The sequence below is a fragment of the Oenanthe melanoleuca genome, chromosome 8 (assembly GCF_029582105.1).
Source record: "Oenanthe melanoleuca isolate GR-GAL-2019-014 chromosome 8, OMel1.0, whole genome shotgun sequence".
NCBI classification, from domain to species: Eukaryota; Metazoa; Chordata; class Aves; order Passeriformes; family Muscicapidae; genus Oenanthe; species Oenanthe melanoleuca.
The window spans coordinates 22,212,755-22,227,613 of NC_079342.1; positions in this window are offsets into that span (position 1 = coordinate 22,212,755).

A 14,859-nucleotide genomic window follows, 5' to 3' on the forward strand; every position below is an offset into this window, starting at 1 on the left:
ATCTGTTTTGATTTAATACAAACCAACCATATGAGCCCTAAAAACGTGGTGTAGTGTTTTGTATCTCATAATTCTGTGTAGAGTAACACCTGCTTTCAGTCCAAAAGTGTAACTTCAATTCAGCAAATTACCCAGCCACCACAAAGGCACAGAGGGACGCAAGGACCACCTCCCTTTGTACAGGTTCACAATCTTATCTTTGCCTTGCCAAAACAAAATCAATAGGACAAAACACCAAGGTTTGGGCCTTTTGTTAATCATTTGACACTCAAAGTCTATAAATTCATTTCCCTATTTCATTCCTTTATTTATCCTGCTGCTCTGAAAGTCTTGAAAGGACAATGAGAATTGGCCTGACTCCGACTCTCCCAGTCAAATAAAGCTGGCATGGACATGGAGTTACACTTAGCCACCCACCCACACAATTTTAGCTTCCCAGCCATCAAAGCACAATCAAAACTGCATTTTCCTGACTGTCAGTTTCTCTATGCATTTTTTAGAGCACAGATGTAATAGGTTTTACAGGGAGTCCCTTTGATTCATGCCAGCCATGCACATTCTCATTCTGCCCCTAATCTCTCCTTTGTGGCACGCGGGCTTGGAGCGGTGGGCATGGATCCCAGCGGACACTGATTACCATCCAAATTCCCTTTTGGAAATGATCCCATCTGGCAACTGCAGAACCCAAGGCTTCGACCCTCAGCCATTGTTCTTCTGCAAAATGAGCAGATTCAACTTTATTGCAGATTAAACATTTGCTGTATTTTATGTTTAAAGCTAATTCCAAGTTCTAGGTCAAAACACAGGAGCTTTGTCTGCTGACCCTCTGTAAGGTGTTTTATTTTAGAGATGAATAAAAATTAAGCAGTCCAGGTAATTTTTTTTTTCTTCAGAATATGTACAAAGAATTGTTCCCCAAGCCTAAACTTTGTATGTCGAGTTTCATCTGGGAGCAGATTCGTTTTTACAGCTCAGTTATCAGCTGTGCAAACAGGCCATTATTCATGTTCATCTAGGGTCTAACAGCATTATTGGCTTCTCAAAAATTTGCCAGGCCAGGAAAATTTATGCAGGAGAGAGGGAAGAAAAATGAGGCAGGGCTGAAGAGTCCCATGAAAGACAATCAACAACCTTGTAGCTCCTACCCACAAGCTGAGGGCAGTGCAGGAATCTCCTGTTGCACATTCCCTGCAGCGAGGTGTGTGCAGGATCCTCAGGGAGCTCTGCCCCTGGCCCCTCTGTCCCCCTCTGTGCCACCCGTGCAGGATGCAGTAATATAAATTCAAAGACTAATTCCCTGAACAAGTAGAAATTCAGTAAATTTTGGTTTTATATGTAGCGAGGGGTGGTATTTTCCTGGATTTTATTACATCAGCATTTCAAAATATGAAAATTATTTCCAAATCAATCTTAAGAACCTGAAAGCATTGTGTAATGAGTCTGCAAACCAAAAGTCATCTTTTGACTTTTATGCAGAAACACTAGTGAGTATTTAATGATTTTTTTTTTTTTTTTTTCCTAAGACAGGCTGTCCTGGTATCTTTACCATTAACATTTTAATTAGTTACAGTCCTGCTGTAGAAAGTTGTCTTTCTAGGTATCTTAAGCGAGTCTTTTCTCAGTCTCCTTATTAAAAATGCAGAAACATAGTATCATCCCTTATCAAAAATTAAACCAGCATAGTTGGTACCTGTATAAAATTTTTAAGTTGCTATTGTTTCACGTTAAGTTTAAGCCCTCTAATTTGCTTTAGACATGTCTGGGAATTCATCCATCTCCAAAGGAAGCTGAAAGGGCAGGACAATGTTCCTGTGATTAAATAGAAGAGTAAACAATTGACATATAACAACATGGTGGTTTGAGCTGTTTGTTTGGGTTTTTTTTAAGCAAGTGCACAAGGATTCGGATGTAAAAGATGCCAATGCTTAAAAATTTATTGTGAAATAAACCAGTGTCTGATTCCTTCACAGTAGAATGGGAACTTGTCAGTGGATAAAAAGTAATGACTGCCCCTAAAAAAGGCCAAAAAGCAAAATTTAAGTGGAATGGTAGCCTTTCTTTAGCTATTGCTGTGGGTAATAGGAGCTTATTGCTTAATGACCCTGAGGGTGTTCATGGCTTTTGTCAAATCCCAAATTCTCTGTCTCCTGCTAAGGGGGAAATTAGACTGGCCATCATCTTCTGGCACCTTTCTGTGTCCTCAGAACTAATATTTATCTAGGCAGCAGCAAACTTGATATAAATCCATCCTCACAATGACTGTGAGCAACCTGAACACCTCTCGTGGTTCACTCTCATCCCACCCAGCATTGCTGTCTCACACATAAAGTCTTCTTCAAATCCTATTGGTATTGCCCAGTATTTCTTTACCAAATCCATTTATGCAACCAGGGAATTCCTCCTCAGCACCTGGAGGCCAACCACACTGGGATAATTACACATTTTTCCTTTTCCACATATAAACAAGCCTGGTGGCTCTGACAAGTCTGGCATCTCCAGTTGCTGCTGTTGAGAGGTGCATGAGCCACCACCATGTTCCTAAATAGCAGTGATACAACAAGAAAAACTGAAGTCGCCAACCCTGCCCACCAATTTCCACGATGGAATATTCTGTTCTCACAATATAAATAAAATCCATCATGTGAAATATCTGCACTTTATTTTCTTTCTGAGTTTCAGACAAAATAGTCCACGTATTTCAGAGAGCTAAAGCAGGGAGAATGAATTGTTCCTCCATATAAAAGAACAGAATAACCTTAGAAGCATTTAACTGAAAAGGCTTCAGAGTCTTCAGGTCTTGAAATAGGGACTTCAAATGAGTTAAAAACCATGGAACTTATTTACTGCACACAAAAACTATGCTATGCTTACATTATAAAGGCTGCTAATCAAGCACACAAAATGGTGTGGTTGCCTGTGAAACAGTAATTCATGTGCTTGGTGCACAGGCACCACGATAGTACTGTAAATGACACTGTCACATATGCTGGTTTCCATAAGGCCCTTGCCTCATTCAGTGTGCAGAATGAACAATGTTCAACTAATGTGTAGCTTTCAATAGTTTATTTTCCCTTCATTATTCACTCTCACCAGGCATTATTTATTGCACGCTATTCAGATTCTGCTTTGAAAACAGAATTATTCATTTCTTCATAGGCTTTTCTGTGGTGCTTATCAGAACAGTGTGAATGCTTCAGACATCAATGCATTCGTTTTTATAAACTTTCTGGGGTGTTAAGGTTACAGTACTCGCAATTTTTACAGAACATGAGCTGAGTAAGAAATATCAGCTAAACTTGGGTACCTAGCACAAGCTGTTTAAAACCTGAGTTTTCAGACTATTATACAGCATTTAATATATTCAAGATTAAGATCGCAGTGGCCTCAGCTGGAACTGTGATTGCTCAGTAAGTTACACAGTTTACAACCCTGACATCCTAGCTGTGTAGCACAAAACCAGAAAAACCCACAAGTAGAAAACAGCCTTGAAAAGTTTTATTTGATGCGAGTAGGATGCTGAGAATCAAGAGATCTCTGACGCATTTAGAGATTAAACCCATTTCTCTGCTATTCCTTTGCCAAAAGAAAAAGCCATCACAAACCCATCATTTTGCCTTCTGCAGATCCTTGCATCACTGGTTGTGTGCCTTTCACTTTCTGAGCAGGAAAGGATTTTGTGCTCATTCCCCACAGACTCTTGATTTCTTTCTGGAGCACATTTTATTATGCCAGCTCTTCAATGAAGCAAATGTCCCAAGCAAACGAATATAGTGTGAAAACCAACAATTTCAAATTAACAACATTCAGGTGTGTAAAATAGCTGAATTAATGCTGATAGGAAAGCTCAACTTTTGTGACCTTAAGTTTGTCATTTTAACACTCCTTTTGTGTAGGTTTTCTAAATGGATGTATGCACAGTCTGTGTTCATTGTTAGCAGAAACCATAGCCCAGCTATTACCTCCTCAGACTCTCATTCAGGCAGCTGCTTTTGCCATTATTGGGCTCTAAGAACAGGAGGATGAGTGCCCAGCCTGACTTGAAGTATGCCATGATTGCAATGAAACCCTGCTCAGCTGAAGCAGACCATGCTCTCTGCATGCAGAGTCAGGAGCTTCAGCAGTGACACTCTGGAGTTTTCTGGACCCAATCCATGTGGATGTTGGACTGTCAGCCTGCAGATGGCTTTGCATGGGAAAAGCCAAACACACAGAAGTAACACTCCAGCCAGCTCTGAGAGCAGAAACAAAGTAGTTGAGTAACAAGAGGGGTGGAGACATTTGAGGGGTTTCTTATGATGAGTTTTAAGATTGATTTTTTTGCATGTTGGTAAATCAAATTGTTTTACAGCATAAGTGAGATTTTTCATCGTACATCTTAATATCCAGCCACAGGAAGTCTAGATTACATAAATGGCAGATGTGTCTTGGTTATGCTGGCTGAGAGCTGATTTTAATGAGGGCGAGATGAGACTGGGGCAACAAACACGGAGACAAATCCTCATTGTGGGAGATTATGAGAAGCTGAATAACTGTTGCAGAAAAGGTCCAGCTGGGTGCACAGAGAAATCAGGTCTGCTCCTATCGAGCTCTGTGAGTCAGAAATAAGATTTTTGAGAAGCGCCCTATGCTTCTGGAGAGTTTGTATTGCACACCCACCACCATATTCTCAAGCACTTTCATCACAAAGTAGCACAGGGGCAACCAAAAGAACAGTTCAGAAATGCCAGATAATTTCCTCTTTGCACATATGTTGGAGGGCTCTTGTTGGGAAACACAACAGCTTTGAGCTTGCTCCAAATAGTCCTTGTTGGGTGATATCAAATTTCTAAACAGAAGAGGGGGGTGAAGAAACCCAAACCCATCAATACCACTTCCCTAAATGGCAAATGAGCCTTTTAAAGTAATCACACCAGCAAAACTTAGACTTCAAAGCCTGGAGGATTCTCATCACTTCACTAGTTACTCTTTCAGAAATACCTTTCATGTTATGTGAGAAAGAAAATGAATTCTGGATGCATCCCTGTGCAGTGCACAGATACAGACAGTCGTGCATATGAGCACCAGATAAAGGGATCTGGAGCATCAGGAAATCACACTTACATTAATGGAAACGTTCCTGTGCAGTGGTGTGATATTCCTGGCTGGCAGCTGGCATGAAGCACAGAAAGTAAACACGCAGCAGGACACCTGATTATATAGGTTGATGTTGTTTCTTAAGAGACAGCAGAGGAGTGGGTGTTCTGAGAACAGCACTGAGCCAAAAGCCTGCTCAGCTATTCTGCCTGGACAGTGAAGGCAAACAGGAGCTGGGAGCAGGCACAGAGCGCGTCATGGCCAGGAGGAACCTTCTGCAGGCAAGGACAGTCAGAAAAAAGAAGCCTTGAAGAACTGTTTGATACTAAAAAGGCCTTGTATGGCAAGATTGGATGTTCCCACTGATACAAGAAAAGCACCCAAACTATAGGAACTGTTTGGCCTCCACCTGACATTAACATTATTTTTGGAAGACTGGACCGCTGTGCATGAGGTTGTGAAGGATATCCATCACCAATGCCCACACTGTCTTTGATTTATAAGGAAAGGATGTATAGAGCTAGCCAGCAGCATTCATGAACAGAACACATGCTTACAGAGAGATTTATCGAATCAAGGAAGATTTTCTATTTTGTTGTCAAAAAAGTCCCCAGAAGTCACAGTGAAGGATGAATTTGGGTGAATAAGGAGGCTTGGATCAAGAACTGAAACAGATGCTGCTGCTATGGACTACACAACCCATTTGATATGCTGTGCATTGTGGCTGCTATGCAAAGCTTAGAGCTCAAGATCAGGAAAATAAGGACACAAGTAAAGCAGGATGGATTACTTAGGCAGCAATTGAAAAGGGAAACATAACATCATGGGTATTACTTTAGAGCCATTTCCTTCAGATTGCGGTGTTGACATCTCAGAAATTCAGTGTAAATCCATGCCACTGAAGCATATCTGACCTCCAAATAAGCGCCTGTTACAGAAACAGCAGTGCCCAATTTACTGGAGTTATTTCAATCCGAGATCACAGGGCTGTCATTTCACACATCAAGATTTAGCTGGGTTTGAATGATTCAACAGGGAGCAGGTTCTCTTACCAATGACCACAATCAGCTCTCTGCCACACTGCATTTCCCAATATCAGAGCAAAGCAAACACCTTTCTTTACTTCCAGGTACTTTACTTCCAGATTTTCACACAACGAAGTGAATGTGCATCACCAGATCCATGTGCCAGCACCACTCTTGGGAATGGAGGGCAAGGATCTGCAGTGAAAAGAGGAGGAATTGTTTTGTTTCAGACGCTGCAGGCCCCAGGTGGGGTGTGGGCACCCTCCCTTTGTGTGGCAGGCCAGCCTTGCTGTAGCTCTGAGATGCTCCTCCTCTGTAAGATACCTTGTATCACCAATCCAATGGTTTCAAGTAAGAAATGAATTTTCAAATTAATATCTTTGTTTGAACCAAAGTGGAACACTGACTTATAAACAGAAGTCTGAATGACAAATTATCTCATGAAAAACAATATTTATGAAACTGAAAGTACAGTTCTTCAGAAACACAGATGATCCCTATCAGTACATCTCTGATAATATTGCAGCAGGCTATTCCAGATTAGATTTTCTTTTCCAACTTTATCACCCTTTCTATTTAATATTGGCCTAGATCTCATTTATATGGAGTGGGCATGCCTAGAGACTTTACTGCATTAAATTAGAAACTGTATTTCCATATTATCTGTGACATTCACATGCACCTCTATTGATATTTTTCCTTGGTTAATTAAGCACTGACTTGAGTATTAGCTCACATCCTGGCCTTCCTCTCAGAGGTGATTGTAAGCGCTACATTCTCTCCAGGAGCAAATATACACCAACTGTGATAATAAGTGTACAAACTGTTTTTGTTAAACCTTTTCCAGAGTCTATCTTCTGTCCTGTATTCCCACACCTATATTTAATATTTCCTCACCATTGCATAATCTGCACCAAATATTTGGTCTCTGAGGAATCACAGAACAGATGAGGTGGAAAGGGACCTCTGGAGGAATCTATTCCTACCCCTTGTTCAGGGCAGTCAGCTAGGACAGGTTGCCCTGGGCTGTGTATAGTTAGTTTCTGAGAATCTTAAAGGATGAGACACCACAGCCTCCCTGGATAACCTGTTCCAGTGTTAAACCACCTGATAGTGTAAAAGGTTCTGACATTCATATGGAATTTCCAGCATTTCAATTTGTGTTCATCATCTCTTTTCCTGTGACTGGGGACCAGTGAGAAAAGTCTGCTCTTGTCCTCCTTGCACCTCAAGCCACATTTGCATTTTGTCATAAAAAGTATCTCTGATGATGCAACTCACTCCTGGGTACCTGAGCACCTGACTTAAAACCTCTGAATATCACATCCATATGTGTTTTAAAGCACAAAACCTGGCTGGGTATCAGGAAGCCAGGTAAAGTTTAGCATGTCAGTAGCCAGGGTTCTGAGATTTCCTAGTGTTATACTGCAGTAGAGAGCTGGAAATGCCTTTATTTCATTAGTAAAATGACATGACTCTGTTTATCTCCAGAAAGTATCTTCCACCAAAGTAGCAACATATTCTAGAGCCTTTTAAGAGTGAATCAACCCAGAAACATTGAGGGAAGAGCCACCGTGCATAAAATAGTATGGTGTTTTCCTGAGGAGCTGAAGAAACTGATCCTGATAACCATTTCCTGGTGCCAGCTGGCATCAGATGTTAACTACAGCCATAGGCAGCAACAGCAGCTCTAACACCTCCTGAGGGCATGTGAGTACACAGCTGCCCCTCACACTTGCAGCTAAGATCTCTGGTATTACTCATCTCACCTGTCACAGTGCTTTAGAGAGTACTGAAACAATTATGGAACTGGAGGAGAACTTCACCTACAAAAACTTGGATGAGTCACGTTTCCTGCAGCAGTGTTGAACTGTGCATGGATACGAAACAATACATGGATACAAGACAATACTGTTCAGCTGTGGGTGTCTTTACCAGTTCTCTGAAATGATGTAAGGCTGAAGCTATAAGCAATGACTTGGGCAAACAGGAATGCTCGAGCTGTGTATGAACAGGCCTGTGAGGGGAAGCTGTGCACTGCTTCACTTGGTCCCCTGTGCACAGGAAAGTGGAGTTTGGGAGTCCCTGTCTTTTCATCCAAAGAGACTAAAAAGAGCATGGTTGACCCACCCACCATTTAGTATCTTAGCTTTCTCTTAGGAATTCCTATAAACAGGCATTAAGTGTTGTTAATAATGTTTTTCTAGCATAATAATGAGCAAAATCTGATGCTTTATAGCATTAATGCTCTATGATTTCCCTGGCTATATGAGGTCATTACTGTGCTGCTGAACCGATCTCTGTCAGACCCCTAAAGTGGTTCATGTCAGGATGTCAGCAGTGAAATGACCATGCAAGTGGCCTGGCTGTACGAGTTTTGGTTTTTTCACACAAGTCAATGAAGCATAGAGTGACTGTCACTGCCCTTTGTTTGAAAACAGCAGCAAGAGAGCAGACTACACACGCAGCTTCACAAGGCATTCATCAGTTGCTTGCACCATTTAATTACTATTTATTATTTTATTGTTTTGATAAAATATTCAATGGAATTAAAGCCACATCACTTTCAGCCATTGTTATCCAATTTGGCTTTAGTGAAATTGTGTAAACAAGTACACAATCTCAACATGTTTCAGCACAATTTATGGCTCCAGGGATATAAGTTCCAGGAACAATTTAATAGAAAATAAACATGATTATTAATAGAAGTGATAAAGGAGTAGGATGATAAAGCAATGTGACTACAGCATAAATACCTAATGAAATAAAAAAAGTATCAATTCTTTTCATCCAGCTATGTAGATTTAAAATATATTTAAAATCTGTTTTAGTCTTCCGTATGAATAATGAGTTTACATGAATGTCCTCCTGAAGAGGACATAGTGGGGATTCAAAAAATATTGTTCATATTTTTCCCAGACAAAAGGTAATAGAAGTTATACAGAAAGTTGTAGAACATAAATTTACAGAGATTCTATAAGCAAAGGAAAGGAGATAGAAAGATGAAACTACCACATAACATATTAAGGAGTAATAATGTAAAGGCAAACAGTTCAGAATAGAGCACTCACTGCTTCTACTGTCACAGCTACTGATAAACTGAAAAATTAAGTTGTTCTGAAGGAGGAAAAGCATGAGACTGTATGACTGGCAAGCTCTTAACAGGGATTATAAATATACATCTCTCCCTGATGAGATATTCATCAGTGAATGTGCTTGAAGATACAACTTTAATGGGACTGAGCTGGACACAAAACATATTAATAATGCCAGTAAAACATACAAAGTAGACTTCAAGATAATGTTTATCTGTCCTATGAAAAGTGATATGGAAAAACTACTCAGCATAGGAGGTTGCAGAGTGTAAAACTGGACTAAGTATGCACCATCATCAATCATGCACAAAATTGCTGCAGTCTATTTTTTATGAATTTGTAGAAAGACATCTCAGAAAAGCTGACATACTACAAATGACTGCATCTGTCAATTCAGCCTCCTCCTCCCTCTCCTCCCTATCACTTCCCAAACAAAGGGGAGAACTCACTTTTCCATTGAGAACCTTGTGCTGGTCATCTGTCAGTGCAGCTACAGGGGCCATGAGTAGCCTGAACTTTGCAAGTGGCACATACAGGAATGTAGCCAGAGAATTGTTCTCTGCCATGGCCTGATCAGTAAAACTTGATGGAGTCATCAAGGGGTGGCTTCAGCATGGGAGGCACAGAAAGCTGCATAAATAGCACCAGAGAAAGCTGCAAAGATTTAAGGTTGCCCTTGATAATTTGAAAAAGTTCAAAATTCTTGGAAGATCTTTTGAACATGAAAGGCATTGTCATTAGAACTGAGCACTACTAGGAGTTCATTACATTCAGCCACCAAAAGTGTGTCTTCACTTCTCAGGGCCCTTCTGTACAAACCATGTGTATAAAACCATGGTCCAAGCACGGGAATCCCTGCCAGGGGGCAGAAACCCAGCACAGCAAAGCAATTCATCAACATTTCCAGAGCCTGTTCCTCACACAGCCATAACATGCAACCTCACAAAGGGATGTCACTCCCCTCTCTGCTGTCTCACTTTAGAAAACACAAATGCTGAGGTTGCCTGAAATTTCTTGATGTTTTAACTGTTTGTCCCACATTATGACTGGTCAGCGCCCACCATCATCTGCCACAGCTGCAGTTGTTCATCTTCAGCACAGGTTGGATGAGGCTTGCATATGTCCTGGAGGTCACACAATTTCCTGCACATTTGTCTTCAGAGCCCTGACAAAACTTCTCCTGTCCTCTCCTCTCCTCTCCTCTCCTCTCCTCTCCTCTCCTCTCCTCTCCTCTCCTCTCCTCTCCTCTCCTCTCCTCTCCTCTCCTCTCCTCTCCTCTCCTCTCCTCTCCTCTCCTCTCCTCTCCTCTCCTCTCCTCTCCTCTCCTCTCCTCTCCTCTCCTCTCCTCTCCTCTCCTCCTTCTTTCTTTTTTTCTTCTTCCTTTTTCATTTCTCCTTCTTTTTGTTCTTAGCATGGCACATATATTCTCTGGTTTTATTCAAATATCCTTAAAAGAACAACCATTCTTTTAAATATAACTATTTAAATTACAACTTTGTGCTTCTGTTTAAAAGTCATAAAGATATACAATAGTCACAGCAGTAAATTTTAAGAAATTTTAGCTTTAGCTATTCACTTAGAAGTAACACATTCCCTCCTCAGTCTTGCTGTCACTAACCACAGTTGAGTGCACTAAACATATTATGTCTCAGTGCTGCATCCTTGCCCAGCTCTCTGCTGATCTTCTCACACCTGGAGGTAGGGCAGGTGGGATTTTCAGTTGGTCCAGCTCTTGGGATGGACACTGTGGGTTTCAACAGACAGCTCCTGTTTGCCAGGCGTCCGTGCCTGGATATCCTTGGAAGCTTTTCAATTCCAACAGAAGCACTTAGAAGCACAGTTAGCCAGGCCCACTCTGAAATGGCATATGAATTGATGCTTCAATAGGGCATCAGGCCAAGGAATTCAAGATGCTTTTCCTTTTGCACCAGTCTAGAAGGTTTAGATTTCCTCAGTTCAAGCCATAAGACAGCCCTAACAGAAGGCAGGAGACAATACCAGCATCCTCTATGTTAATCTTCCATTTGTATTCTGTTCAGAGGCAGAATTCTTCATTTTCTTTTCCCTTTTGTCTTTCTTCCTTTAAAGGCCTTTATTTGCTGTCTTTTATCTGCCTCTTTTCTCTTTGGTTCCCAATACTTTGGGCTAATACAGCAGGATATTAGTCTCCCACAGAAAATGCTGCTAATTAGTTTATTTATGTATTCATCACCAGCTTAATCTTGTAGGGTACAACCCAGCTATCAGGCTATTTGGAAGAAATTCTGCTCACCTCCATTTCTGCAACATGTTTTTACCAATCTGTCTTGTATTTTCATAAAGGATTTATAAAAATAAAGTATGAAGACAGACTTTCCTCCTCCTGTGGTTTATCTACAGACCAGATTTTGTCACCCTTCTTCATACTGAATGGTCAATTATGACATATATTCTTTAATTGATTTCAGTGGGATTTCTCATGTAGTGTGCATGGTAAAATCTGGCTTCATAAGCATAAATAAATGCCCTTCTCCCCCAAGCAAGGAAGGGCTTCAAAAGACCCTTATTAATTCCAGAAAATTAATACAGCAGCACTAGTAGGACCCCAGCTTCTGACATACAGAACATACAGGTCAGTTCTATTTTCAGTGTAAGAACTAGAAGGATTTAATACCACTATTTCATCTTGTTCAGTGGCTTGATATCCTCACTTGGCTGAATTCCCCTTTATGTTATGATCCATTTTGCTTAAATGGTTCTGCCACTCCCTTCTGTTTTCATTAAAGATTTAAATCCCTCTTCAATCCTATGGACATCCAAGCCTTTTAAAAGCAAAAGATTGCTTTAAAGTGTCATTGATGCTTATTCTATCCTCAAACTATCAGGAAATATGGTGGGATCCACATTATAGTCCCACTGTAAGTAAACAGCTTTTGTGATTCAATAATAATATAGGTCACTGTTTGCTACATGGATTCCTAAAAAATACAGATCTTCAAATAGAATCCAGCCCAAAAAAACCACAGGAAACCCCAAAACAAAACAAAAACAAAAACAAAAACAAAAAAAAACAAAAAAAAACAAAAAAAAAAAAAAAAAACAACAACAACAAAAAAAACCAAACAAACAAACAAACAAAAAAACCAAAAAAACCAAAAAAACAAAAAAAAAAAACCACAAAAAAAACCCAAACCAAACCCACTACAACAAAACCCCAAATTCCTGATGTTTTTCGGCTTCTTTTCCTCTACCAAAAGCAGTATAGTTGATGAGAGCAGCTGGCTCCATGACCACATTTCAGCAGAGATCTGGCATTTCAGCCCCCTTTAGACCAAAGCTTGGACTGGATTTTATTTTCAGTGGCTCTGCCCAGATAAAGCTCTTCAGGCAAGCAAGGCGTGCAGTTCTTACACCTCCAGTAGGAAGGGAGAGGATTTTCTACTGTAACAACCCAGTTACTTTCACCAACATCCAATTCTGTTTATCAGTTCCACAGAAGATGTAAATCAGGCTGAGATGGGGCAGAAGAGACAGGGAAAATTATGGATGGTTGAACCAGCAGGGTGACATTCTTATCTCCCTGCTTTTGCAGGCTCCAGAATCCATGTCTCTGAGCAAGAGGAATGAAGATGCCCAGTTCATAGGATACATGAAAGTGCAGCATTACTTAGAGGCCAATCTACTAGTGCTGTTTTCTTGGAAAGCACTTGAGTCAGCAAATACATATAGATAGGTACTGCTGCAAGCTGAGTGCCTCTCAAGTTGAAGGCTAGAGATAAGCACATTTGTATTGATTGCAAACCAGTATATTCTGAGATTTCAATTCTGAAGGAGTTTTATTCCAAGAGAAACTAAAACACAAGAAATTCCCTCCATCCAAATGAGGGAGGAGGTAGCTGTTAATGACAGCTGAATTGCACCCAGGGTTGGTTAGGTCATGCCCACACACTGTAGCACTGCACAGGTACAGTCCAGCACTAAGGGCTGCTGCAGTGGTGCCAGAGCATTTCTGCAGCTGCAGCAAGGCCTGGCAGCAAGAGGCAGGCTGGGGAGGCTGCCTCTGGCTCCTGAGCAGCTGAGCAGCTCAGGGGCCTGTGCACGCCGGCATCTTCCTGGGACTGGGGTCAGGGAGTTGGAGGCACAGAGTCTCAGGAAAAGCACCTCCAGGTGCACTGGCACTTATCTGTGCTGTGCCCTCCTAAGCTGAGAGCTGCTTGCAGGCAGCATCAGCTGAAATGCCAATCTGGATTATCCTCTGCTCTTGGACTCACCAGACAGGAGAAAGAAAAAAAGCACTGAGCTTGCTGTGGAATATCTGGATCCAGGAATATCTGTTTCCTGCTAAATCACAAACATCTTGTGGAAACACACATAAATGACAGGGAAAGGACAACTGTCAGTTAAGTTTCTGTATCTCCACAAAAAAGTGCCACGAGAGAAGGCCGAAAGCAGCAAGGTAAACAACAAGAGAAATGATCTTCTTGCAGGAGGTCAGTACAGCTCTGTGTGCACCAGCCCCAGGCCGCGGCAGGCTGGGAGCATGTGCTGGAACAGGCACTTCTGAGACACTTCACAGCATATTGAGGCTTCCCAACAATGCAAAAATACTCTGTCAATTGTTTCCAATCATTCTGCTTCCCATTCTCAACTGAAACAGAGGATTTGACTCCAAAAATGTCAGTTACATGAAATGGCTGAGATAAATACCAGGGTAACAAGCTCTTTTTTTTTTTTAAACCTGGGAAGTAGATGAAGAATATTCATGTAAATACTGTAACAGATTTAAAGAATTAGAAATTAATTAGGTCAAAATAATATCAGTCAAGATTTTGCAGAAAATAGCATTAATTTTTAGAATAGCTGTAGTCATGTTAGAATAAACATTTAAAAAAATTTCAAAAGAGGTTCATTTATGACACTTAAGAAAATTTATAAATTGTGGTCACTCAGTGCTTTGCTAAAATATATGACTTTGCAAACTTGCATTCCATGCACCCAAATTAATATCACAAGGTATTTGGAAGACTTTTGGAGGGATTATTGGACCCATTCTGAATGAGCCAAAGTTGACAAATTTAACCAAATGAAAAAATAAATCACTACAGACACATTTAAATAACTTTGATCAAGGTTAGCTCCTTTCTTCTTTTCAGTAATGTTTTGTGTCTCTCCCATCATACTATACCAAAAAAAGAAGGGCCAATATGCAGCAAATAGATAAACCTTGAAAAAAAAAAATCAGGAAAAAACACTGAAGATTTCCTAAGCAATTTCTTGAGACACTCCTGGACAAATTCTTTAGGGCATCAATGGTGTGTTAATTTTGGCTGGGACAGAGTTAATTTTCTTCCTGGTAGCTGGCATGGGACTATAATTTGGAATTGTGCTGAAAACAGAGTTGATATCAGAGGGATGTTTCAGGTATTGCTGTGCAGATCTTACACAGGGCAAAGGTGTTTTCTGCTCCTCATTCCCCCCACCCACGGGCTGGAGGTGCACAGGAGTTGGGAGAGGTGACCCCAAGTGACCAAGGGATATTCTGGATCCTATGGTGTCATGCCCAGCATATCCAGCTGGGGAAGAGAAGGAAGAGGGGACGTTCAGAGGGATGGTTTGAATTCCCAAGTCACAATTACACCTGGGGGAGCCCTGCTGAATACCTGTTTGGGAAGTGGGGAATGAATTCC